Source organism: Anticarsia gemmatalis, chromosome 23, assembly GCF_050436995.1.
Source record: "Anticarsia gemmatalis isolate Benzon Research Colony breed Stoneville strain chromosome 23, ilAntGemm2 primary, whole genome shotgun sequence".
Taxonomy (NCBI): Eukaryota; Metazoa; Arthropoda; class Insecta; order Lepidoptera; family Erebidae; genus Anticarsia; species Anticarsia gemmatalis.
The window spans coordinates 5,568,460-5,581,165 of record NC_134767.1 but is presented as its reverse complement, the minus strand read 5'-3'; the positions used below and the strand labels follow the sequence as shown (position 1 = coordinate 5,581,165).

General features: G+C 34.0%; 1 protein-coding gene across 2 annotated transcripts in view; it reads right to left on the bottom strand.

Annotated features, from left to right (window-relative positions):
* LOC142983100 (uncharacterized) overlaps positions 1-12,183 on the bottom strand; it is a 105,868-nt gene extending 93,685 nt beyond the window's left edge. Inside the window, exon 1 of one of the 2 annotated variants that reach the window (XM_076129935.1) lies at positions 12,136-12,183. The gene's annotated coding sequence lies outside the window, so the exon portion shown is untranslated. Of the gene's footprint in view, positions 1-4,712; positions 5,186-12,135 lie in introns of those variants that run through there. The other variant, XM_076129934.1, reaches the window with a different exon arrangement.
* Between the last annotated feature and the right edge of the window lie 523 nt (positions 12,184-12,706).

The following is a 12,706-nucleotide window of genomic DNA, read 5'->3' as shown; positions in this document are numbered from 1 at the left end:
AAAATATTAATAGCATCTTGCAGAAATAAACATCGTAATAATAATATTAGATAAGGCGTTCACGTATACTAATAAAAGAAAATGTAACTTGTAACGTAATCTTAGTCAACATACATGAATATAAGGGGTCGGACAGCAATTGTATCGTTCATTAACAATATTCCCGGGGGGTCGAAGGCGATGTACTGACTAGGGTAGCCAGATAGCCGGGAAATTTGGGACAGGCCTGTAATGACCGTGTGTGAGTTGTCCAATAATATTTATTTAATATATTTATTTATTTATATTTATGTACATGCAGTTCGTAATTTCTTTATTGAAAGTGCTACCACCGTGAGAGATGTTAGCATAAAGGCGCTAAGATTGGTCTGAGCCGATTAAGCTAGGTTTATCTAAAAAAAACACGAATCTGTAGTAAAAATAACTTTACAAAAACTCGTTATTAATACAAAATTAATTTACCGACTAGCACTTATTTATCGAAAGTCGGATAGATAGTGGTAGATATTTCTCCTCTGAACCGCAACCACAATTTGGCGTGAACCCATTAATATATTGTCCTATAGATTACAGGTATATGTGGTTACCTTATTATAGACAGAGGGTACAGATAAAGGCTGGGAATAGGTATTGTTATATGTACTAACATATCTAACGGCCGTCTTCAGTGTTATGTTTGAATCGTCTTCTTTGTGTTGAAGGTAAACTGTTTCAAAGAGAAACGACTACGTATGTGATAGAACGAAATGCTATCGAATATTATGACTACGTATTGAGAGTAGTGATAAAATTGATAAGGTTTAAAGGAATATTGACGAAATTAGGTATTCTAAGTCATGACGTCGTATCTATAAGTATCTATCTTTTTCTCAGAAATGCTGAAAGTTGTTGTAAAAATCCATCATCATCAATTTCAATGTTACTTATTTCTTAAATAGATTTCATCTACGCGCCTAGTCTATATTTCTAAGTGAATTTAACCTTAAAATAAAAGTTATATCACATTCTAGGCGCTACTAGGATAACTTAAAGCTGTAATTTGATACTATGTTCTAGGCCATTTGTATATTTTTTTTATTAAAATATGAAAGACTTACAGCTATATTACATAGAGTTAGATAGCCAATCACTGTTGTTACTCTTTCAAACAAAAATTACAAAAAGTATTTTAGTATCACACAGATAATTTTAAATGCCGTGGTTAACATAAGGGATACTCTAAATCCGTTAATATCCACTCGGACGAATTGCGGATACACACTATGTGCTTCATAAGTAGTACACAAAGCCACGAATAAATACTAGTACCGTTATAAGTAGTTAACAAAATGTAGTAAAAACCTATTTAAAAAACACATCCTCCTTTACGCCACGCAGTCGGTTAAAAAAGAAAGGCAATAAGTTCCGTCAAGTGCAATAATGGGCTTCCAATAAGAGCAAATGCAAGCTCATTGATGACACGTGTTCAATTCGCACATCGGCTTCCAACTGCAGTTTAAAGCACCAATTATTATGTTGCTACGCGAATGTAAATCAAGTGTCAAGTAGTGTAACTTTGATCGCAAACAATTGCTTCAGTTTTGATTGGGTTACATATTAGGTCGGGGAAATGTCTTTACGCATTATAGTATGTATAAACTTATAATAAAATCTTTTATCTACACAAAAAAGCTCGATATTTGGGCACCTCACGAGCTCACTGAAAGAAACCTAATGAACCGTGTACTCATTTGTGATTCTTGAAGCCAAAGAGATTTTTTTATTTTATTATAAGCGTTTTTTGTATGAGTTTTAACGCTATTGTACATTTAACGGCAGTTTATTTAAACTGCCGTTAAATGTACCTCGGAAACCGGGGGTTAGAGTTGACATTAGAATTTCCGACTTTATCATTGAAGCCTTATGTCTTTAGACATTGAGTGCTATGGTCCAACAACTTAGTATAGACGTTGTAGTAGAGACTGGAGGTACAAAAAAATCCGAATTTAGAACATCATTGGCCAACAGCCTGCGGGCCGTTGCCTTTTTGTTAATTATATTTTCGAAACACACAGTGAATCATAATCTTTGTAAATCGTACACACCCAGGCTCTCTAATATCTACCTAATATAGTAGTATAATAATTTACTTAGAACAGGGGTTCCCAACCTTTTCTTAGTCCGGGACCACTTTTATACTATTCTTGTTAGCAAGGACAACTATGTAAGTATATTAAAAATAAAGTGTAAAAACCATCCTGAAAATTTAAAATTTTTGAATAGTTCGCGGACCATATTTTGCCGGGCCACTGGTTAGAACTATAAGTATACTTAAATGTCTTCTCAATTACAGCCAAAGAAACACGTTAAAAAAGCGTGCAGCAAACGTTATCAAACAATTATTAATCATTAAATTTACGATACAAAAGGAAAATTTAGACAAGACTATTTGTATTAACCTTAACAATATGATAAATATTACTCATAAGTCTTACGTAGCACCGCATGACTGAATATCTTGACTATTACAAAGTATTTTGTAACCAGTGATAACACGAGATCCCTTTATCAGATGCCATTAAACAGTTATCAGTAGCAGATAGTATAAAGATCCTAAAATACATTATCTAGTTACTTACAAAGGTATAGATAGGTACGTTATAATACCTAAAGGTATGGGTACAACTCTGCTACCGGGACTTTAATTTTTTTTTCTGCGGTGAGTAAATCTAATCCGACATTCTGAACTCTATCGCATATAAATTCAATATTTATACGAAGTACATCAATTTCAAAATGGTTAAAAATAAGTTAAAACCAAAACTGAAATTACTGAAAAATCAATATTCTATATTTTTTTCCAACTCATGACATTATTGTCAGTTCGGATAGTTACAAAATTAACCCTAATGCAGTCATATTCTAATTCCTAGAAACATTACCTTATTCGATGTAGACAAAGACAAATACCAGGTCCATAAGAATAACTTGATTTGGTATAAATTTGTACTTATCCAGACTATTCTAGACATAACTACCTATAATTACACCTATTACTACAGCGGCGTCTTAGTGGAGAAGAACGTTTAGCAAAAAGTATTCTAGACCACATTCTAGTCCCAAATTAATCAGCGAACACTCCTAAATATTTTCCTAAATATAATCATTTTTATAATTTCAAATGTAAACAGTTCCTTTAAAATATAATCACTTTAAATTTCAGGATACAAAACACCTAATTAATTATACAAAATAGCAGTATTCAATTTATAAGGCTCTATTTTCAAAGCAATTAGAAGCGATAGTCATTTATCTACGGAGGCTGCGGCTAAAGCCAATTAGCTTTTTTGTTTGAAGCGCAGCCTGGACTGATGGCTAAATAAAAGATCCTGATAAAATCACCATAAAAAGGAATATAAAACTTGGGAAATTCGATGGGAAAGAGTTTTTAATTAGCAACGACATGTTTTGTTTGCTACAAATAAGTAATTAATTAAGCGAATAAAGACTGATTTTAGTTATGTCGATTTTTTTACAATAATCTAACCCACCGTTAATTAACAATCACCTAGATCTATGGTTAACGTAATATGGGTTTATTGTCAATTTAGTTGGTTTTACTGGAAATGTATATTATAACAGCACCATAACACTTATTTTTCGGTCACAAAAAGTGCTTATGTGTTCGTTCCTCTTCAGAGGAAAACATTTGTATCTTATAATATCTTTTAAGCAAGTTAAGCTTACTTCTGAACAAAAAAATACTAAACGGAGTAAAGCAATAACTTATCTATTAACTAAAGCTAAACCGATTTTAACGTATTCTCTTCTCATTCTTTCTTTTTCTGAAATACTAAGCTAGCAACTATATGTATTTTTTGTACTGAATAACAATTTTACTACTTCTTTCCTATAGCTTCTTCAAGGCAAAGTTTGTATCAAAGGTCCTAGTGTCTGCTACCAGTCTACCGTGATGCGGGCGAGGACCTAACTAATGTTGTCGTGTGATCCAAGAATAGACACCCCATTACTTCCTGCGGATGTCGCTTGAGCTCAGTAAAGAAACTGGTGTTAGGACTATCAGGTGACTTTGTTTTTATAACATTATTATTATAAAACGATACATGACACATAAATAAAGATTATATTTATGAAGATCTTAAAAGCTTCTTTAGCGTAATAGTTTGAAAATCCTAGCCTTTTCAGACTTGATGTAATAAACGCAAGCTTACGGTAATTTTTTTCTTATTATCTCCTAAAAAGTAGGAAAAGTAGTTCAAAGGACATTAAAGGTATGTTTTTTATGTACAGATAACTCTGTTCGATGAATTTTTTTGGTAAATTAACGTTGTATGAATGTTTCGACTAAACGCCTACGTTTAATTAATAATAATGAAACATAGTGCAAATTAAGTTTTTTTCTATTTCGTACTAAAATAAAAATTGCAAACGGCCGACATTGTTTTACGTTTTGAATATTTGTTTATCCGTTCAAAAATAATTTTCGCAGAAATATTGATATCAGCTTTTAAACTAAAAACTCTAACAAAGTTGAGTTCTGCCCATAGTTTGCTATAATCCTGATAATGATTACGAGAAACAATCAACTTTTAATTTTCATAACAATTAAAGTTGTTTACATTTTTTCTTGATAAAGATTAGTAAGAATATACGTTTTCAAATCATGTCATGCATACATCTTAAAATCTATAAGATTAATAAAAAAATATTACCTTCAATGATGAAAAACTCCAAATATCAAACAAGTCACTGATGATACGTGATAAACTTTGAGATTCAATTAAAACAAAACTTTCGAGTACAATACAATAGTCTACAAATAACTGGACGCTATCGAAAAACGCAGCTTCTTCTTGAAAACTTTCATTTTTCTTTTCACGAAAGGATCCACTGTGTCCGGTTTTATAATTTCAACAACCGACTATCCACCGGAAAAAGTCACAGGCTGAATGAGCCACGACCCGCGCCAAACGATGAAGCCATTAGGTTTTCGCGCTAAAATTCAAAAATAGTACCATCGAATGTGCGTCAGATACAAAAATGGCGTCTACTACCGTACGGAAACAGTTAAGTGGTAGTTATTTTGACCGTTCTTCAACTGTGTATTATTTATTTCTATTGGAAAATTAGTCCTTAATGGTGTGATTGGTGCGTAGCATATCGTAGAGCATCTGTGCCCACGCGGTCTTCGTACGCGACTGAGCCCGTATACATTTGAGTCGACAAATATTCATCTTAATAATTTAAGATGACTGTACATAGAATATATTGTGTATGCTCGCATGACACTGTCTACATGTGTGACGCAATGAGAACGACATTGAGGGGATGAAACAATGTTACACTGATTTACGCGTCTATGAAATTCGAGTGCTAATTGCAAATTAAATCTACTTGTAATTCAGTTTCAGTCTAAGTTATTGTAAGGTTCGTATTAGAACTCAGCCAATCTACGTACATATTTTAACATAAATTGGGAAGTAGACTTTACGTAAATACATAGAAAGTTTAATTAAATTGTCATCATCTTATACGGGAGCTAGTGTGGAAAAAATACCATTAAAAGGGAGTCAAACAAACACTTAAAAATACAGATACGTCGAGAGAAATCACCCGACTTCGCCCAAACGCCATGTCGTGGGACATTTTATTCCCTAGCGAATCCCTGACTTTAAGCATGATCATGTTTATTCCCGTTTAATATTACAAAACAGCTCAAAATTTTTCGTCAAAAAAAAATTCTTAAAGTGATGCAATTTCTGCAACATTTGATGTCGTGCGCAGAATGTAGTTTTAAGATTTCCAAAACCAATATTGATCACATTATTTACTAGTGAACTTAAGACAAACTAAAAATGTTAACAGATAACTATTATCTTGTAGATAGTGTCGTGTTTTCCGCAAATCAGACATGTGTTGAGAAAACAAATGTATTTCGTCTATTGCACATAGTAATCACGAATAGGTAGTTAGGTACTCATGTTATGTACACGTAGTAGATAAGAGATTGGTTCAAGAGTAAATGGTTTAAGTTATTTACTTTCTAAGCATGTCAAGTCTACCAGTTGTTTATTTTATGTTACACTGCCGCCCGCGATATCGACTGTATGTGAAGATTGGATAATAAGAGTCCTATGTGGTAATCCAAGTTAAAAACTGCTTGTGTGCCAAATTGCTACAAATTGTGCGAAAAGGATGTTCTCTATTCTTAAGTTAAAATTCTCGAGAGAAGTCTATTCTTTTCTAAAATTCGCAATCTTGTTAACTACAACTTCTTCAGCTAGTTCAAACGAAAAGATCAAAGAGTTGAGTACTCAGCTTTTTTAATAGGCCACCATTGGTATGACTTGATAATTGCCAATAAAAACCACAAATTTTGATTCAAGAAGGCAGCCTAATAGAAAACGTGATTGTCATATATTTACCTATCTCTACAAAACAAATAAAATGACTTTTGTATTAACTTATGATAAGATTATCAAAGATCAGGCTCAAATAATTGCAGAATTAATCCAATCAAAGGAAGGATCAAACAGTCGATGTTTAATCTCTAGGTTTTGCCTTGACAGCTCATAGATTCAAGGCAAAGGGTTTCAATTGGACCCGACGACTCTGAGAACGATTTATTAATATTGACAAGCGACTATCATCTGTGATTCATAGTATGTTTTCTAAGAGCTCTATTAACATTTTGGTTTTAATGATGATTCTTCTTAACGATGTTCTTCCCATCGTGAACAGAGTAAGATAATTTTAGGACAGAGTAATCAAAAAACATTCATACAAAATTACGACTATTTTATATACATAAGGTTGTTGTCTACTTCAAATTTCAAATTTTCTGTTCAGTATTCCTATCTTTTTCTATCAGAATAACCTTTTAACATTAACAAATACAACAAAAACTAGGTTACCAAAATCGGTCTAGTCTTTTATGCGTTATATTGCGGCCAAGGGAAATATGTACTCTTTTTTATACCGTAAGTATCGATTCCCAAAGGGGGGATACCGCCAAAAAAACATAAAGCTACTAAGATTTTAAGAAGGGTGCTAGATTTTTTTGTGCTTGTAAAGGGGCAGTAGTCTATATAAGTTTGGAAACCTATGCCCTAAAGGTTTTGGTAGGACACAGCCTTGAGCCTACGTTTGTTCATAATAAACTGGAATAATAATGCCGTATTTAATAAATAAAACATAAATGCGGTAACAACATCTCGTTACAATTACGCGACGCGCGCTAATAATTTTATTGTGCACTTAGACAGTGCGCCGCCTACTCAATCAGTTGGAGGTACGCGTAACGAGAATGTACCGTCAGCAACACACGATGTATGTACTGGCTACAAAACATATGCTTGCATGTATATTTTCTGTCTTTACCTGTATGGGAATGTAAATGGGACACGCTTCTCGTTACGTAGTATATACTTCATTTAGTTGTTTACATGTTTCTGTATTTCAGGTACCTGCTTGTCGGTTTCAAGATTCATCGATATTTAAGTTTATTATCTCCTAAACTATTAATACGATGCGAAAAGCTATAGATTATTTTTATGGAAACGTAATTAGCCATAGAGTACCGAGCATTTGATATAAAGAAATGAATAATAATAAGTCACCGCATGGGCTACTGTAGTAAGTATGTATGTATATGACGTCATACTGATGTTACAAATACTCTCGTGATTTTGATAATCATATCGACTATAATATTAGGCAGGCACTATATTGATTATGTCACTAGAACGATGCTGTTTTAATTTACATGCTTTTAATTAAAAGATTTGATCTAGAGGTTACTAGTTGATCAATGTTTTCCATATAGCGTGTTGCTATTAATTTATCGTTACTACTAATAATAATTTACTGAGATCAAAGAGAACCCGCTTTGCGGATTATATAAAGCATAATCTAGAATGTTCATTGGAGAAAAACATCATTAAAAGAGTCTAGGCGTATGCCTGTAACGGGGACATCTATCGCTATATATGCTATATTCTTTATTTTTATATATTATCGACTACCAAATTTGCACTAATAATAAAGTCCTTTCTATGTCTTCCGAAAACAACCACTAAAAAACATATCTCAAAGTTTCAACTGATCAAAAGTACTATTAAAAATCTGATTTTGTTTTCTTGTGTCGCGGCTCTTTTACAAACATACAAACAACGGACCCAAAGTACAACCAGACCTGACACAACCCACAAATAATTGTTCCGTCTGGGAATCGAACCCACGACCTCTCGATGCAGTAGTATCGGCGTGGCGACCTAAACCACTGCGCCACAGAGATTCTTTGATACACTATCAAAACATAAGTAAATGATGATAATCTTAATAATAAGAAAATAAGCGGAAGATTAAACCTCGCATGACTGTGTCAATTGTTATTGCTACGAGTATGTAGAAACACTATGATAGACATGCACCGGTCACAATTACCGTGTGAATCGGTTTCAACAGGCTAACACTTCCTTCACGTGGCCTTTTACCACGTGGAGTACTCTATTCAAGAGTAGTTTATAAAAGTGACAACAAGAACAGATTTTCTCCTCATAAGCCTGTACTTTACAACTCAGTTACCTGAATTAAGTTATAAGAAATAAGTTGTCAGACTTTCAAGCTTCTGACTACTGGTAAAGACTGTCAGAGATCTTTGGAAGAGACAGTCGGTACCCACAAATTAACGTGACTTCCGAAACACGAAGAAATTCGGAATGTATCAATGCATAGTATGATGGTCACTCATACACAGAACCACCAAGTGTATAAAAAGGCGCTTTGCGCTGTCTGTCCTTATGTATGCTTAGATCTTTAAAACAACGCAACGGATTTTGATGCGGTTTGTGAATAGAGTTATTCAAGAGGATTTATGCGGAAATAATGTGAAATGGTACTGTAAAATACCTTTTTAATTAAGGCGAAGTCACCGCGGGCCGCTAGATTAATAAAAAAGTGCCATAAACAAAAAAGACTGGACTCTATTCGAAGAACTTATAAGGTGGCTCCACGCTCAAGAGGAACACAAGCCAAGCACAAATTCGTATAGGGTGGCCTGACTTAGGCCTGAGTTACAAACCAGCACGCTTCTAAAAGAAATGTGTGCTTGGCCCAAGCTCCGTTCGTGCTCGCCTCCTTTAGCGTGGACTCACATTAAGGCTTGCAAGTTAGTTTAAGTTAGATTACGCAATCATTGCATTCTCTCCTCAACTCTACTAAGCCTGTATATTATTGAGTTCCCAACGTGTTTGGAATGGAATTAGGTTTATGCTTTGGACTTTATTTTTCGAGAGTTATTATGAATTCTCTACCTTTAAGTAACCAATTTATGTATTTAAAAATACATTAAACTTTATAAAGTACATTTTAAGATATTATGACATAAAAGCTACAAAGGTTTTGTGTTTTAAATTGTCGACATACCTAATTTGTAATTCTAACTTGAAAGCTACATTTTTCAACCCAATCCATCATTTCCACTAATCAAACCCAACAACAACAAAAAAAACAGTCTTTTCCCAGAAGCTCAATCTCATTTATTATGACAACTATTTAACTCTCATCAAACATTTTGTAGTCACATAACCAACTTACTTTACACCTCATATTCTCTTTTAAACCCCCAAAATCCTCCCACAAGTCGTAAACTAACACCACATTACCGTCGACCATATCTTCGCACATTAAACTACTATCTACGATACCTACCTACCCTGCCTACTGCCTACCCCTAGTTCAACGCATATAATGTTCACCTACAACGTAGGTTATCGCGATCAACCCTAGCTTTTTACAGTGCCATAATATGCAAACCGTTTATGGCTACGATAACATTCGATAAATGGATGAACACACCTTAAAATGTGACGTTCAGACGTGTTTAGTATTATTTTTATGTGGATTAACTTTAAGATTTCTCGTCACGATATAACAGCGAAAAGTTTATTCTAGAAATTGTGACTGCCAGCGAAACTGCAATCGGTAAAAAGATTTAACAATGAAGGCTTAGGAGATCTCATATAGGTACAGATGTTGTATTTTTCAACCAGATTTGACAGTGGATAAGATGGTTCGGATTAGAAAAAGAATACGTCTTGTACTTGTGAGTCTATAATACACTTATTTTCTTATAAACCAAGAATTACTGCTCAAACTTTCATCAAGTTCCTCATACACTTTATTGACAGTATATTGAAAATGTTCATTTATAAAACAAACAAACCAATACCAGGAACCTCAAATTGACAAACAAAAATCAGATCAACCTTCCTGTATCTCCCATAAACAAAATACGCAACCGCATTTTTCCATCAAAGCAAGTCCCAAAACGAATTATGAGGGGAAATTCCCGAGAAAAAGAGAAATATGGGTACATCTACTACTAGGGTTGTGACGTGGCCTCTATTCGGAAATTGCGATTGATTTTGCACATCAAACTTATCTGGGTTCAATTATGATTATTTTCGAACCAGTTGTAAAAACGATGAGCTTAGTGGCTAAAAAGCAGAAATTTGCCACAGTAATAATCATAATATGATTTCCAAGGCGGTGGCTTTTGAAATTGTTTAACGTATTGTTATTCAAGTTGTCAAATTTGTTGCATATCAACTTGAATCAAGGGTTAACGTGTTATAGGTACCTTTCTAAATGAAATTTCCCACGTCCCATTTCAATAAGATATTTTAACGAAATGCGAGTTTTCTGAAGGTGTAATTCACTTCGGTAACATCCCTATACACAACTAAATGAAGACAAAGAGCAGATAAGAGGTAGTTTATCACGCGTGTGAACACGTGGGGCACTAATTCGAACCCTAAAGGTCAAACGCTCACAATCTGTTAGGCATTCAGTCAAAGGACATTTGTCTAACTGACCGGGAAACTGTATAGGGCTCCTGAAAACAGACTTGTTTATTTGGGCGTAGGAAAAGGATTGTCCTTTTGATTCCTAGACTTAAAGATTCTTGGTAGTATTTGACATTATCGTTTTGGTTGAAAGGATTATCGAATAAGATTTTACTTTTTGCTAAAAGACGTCGCTCAGTCATGTGTTACACCTGTCTAATTGTATTTTTGCTCATGTGTTATATAGAGAAGCTGTTCTTTGTCTGGAGGCGTTATCCCCAGGTTTCGCTATTTTACATTTAATTCTACTTTTACTTAATAGAGCGAGCCTAAAGTAAGACACTAAATGCATGGAAAGTATAAGGATTATTCCAGTAAATAAGATAGTTGCTAACCCGTGAAATGAACCCGAGACGTCATGATTAGAAGTCCAACATTACCGCTAGAACACCAGATACGGTATTATTATACTTTAGTACGATATTAAAAACAATAGACACTATAAAGAAAGGACAAAACAGGAAATGTAGCAACCAAAACAGTCATTAACTCCTTAAAGCAACACGATAAGGATTATATTGTAGTAAACAATCAGAAACGCCATAAAAACTAATTAATGACGCAATTAATGACGTCAAATTATCCCATGATATTCTCATTCTCGCTATTTCAACGGCAGTTTAATTTCTTTAACAGCTTTCGAGAGAAACTATAAAACTGCAGTTGACAAACTCTGTCTTAATTAGAATTATTTTTGGTCGTTTGTTTGTTGTTGGTGGAAATAGACCGTTTTATGATGATCAATATTTAGTTAGATTGACTACTTGTTTACTGGATTGTGTTTGGGTTGTTTAACTTTCTCTTGGAGCTTTAGCTGTTTATGGTTTAGGGAAATTGTTGAATGAAAAGTGTAACGTTAGCGGTTAGGGTGCAGACTTCATTATTTAGAGTAGGTATTTAGGAAGTTAAGATGATAGAAAAAATTTGGTTGTCACACTAAATTCAGCCACAGTTCAGAAGTGCCTTCTGTGACATCAGGAAAAAGTACTTAAATTCTATTGCGCGATTTCGACAGTGTTATGGAATATCAGGAAAATATAGGTCCAAATAGAATGATGCTGTCTTACATCATTAAACAATAATTAGAACTACTTACTCCGCAGTTTTTTAAACATTCGTTTTTTTTTCACAGAAATAACACAACAAATCCTAGTCTGTTTCTAAAAACTGTATTGAATTTTTCTTCTACAAAACTAGCATAAAATATTCATACAACGATAAAACTTACCTAGAAATCCTTACAAAACTTGTTACACTACACAACTTAATTCAGTAACAACATATTAATATTTAGCGCGAGAATCAACTGAAACGTATCTCCGTTTATTCGCAGTTTATTTGTTAAGATAACGAGAATCTTGTCATCTCGTCGATTTATCTTGATCATGACATCTACCTGGTGTCAACAATAATCTAAATAATCTTAGAAATATATGTAGATTGCTGTAGATTGTGTTAGTTTCCTGATTAAGAATGCCCCCGACGAAAGTTGCTTGTCACTACAAACATGTCATATATGTACATACCTGACATGAAGGGCTCCGCCCGCGTACAAACTTTAGTCCCCTAATTAAGCTAAGGGTTTAATTTTTGAATAAAGGGTATTTTTGATCTCGGATTTCCAACTTTATCCACGCCAAATTTCATCATTATCGATTCTGCCATAGGGCTGTAAAATTGTACGTTACAGACAGACGGATGTCTTTGTTTCACTGGTACAGATACCAAAGCGATAATATACGCGATCAATAAGATTAAATAAGCTAAGTTGTGCCCAGCGCTAAAGACAGATGGTCACT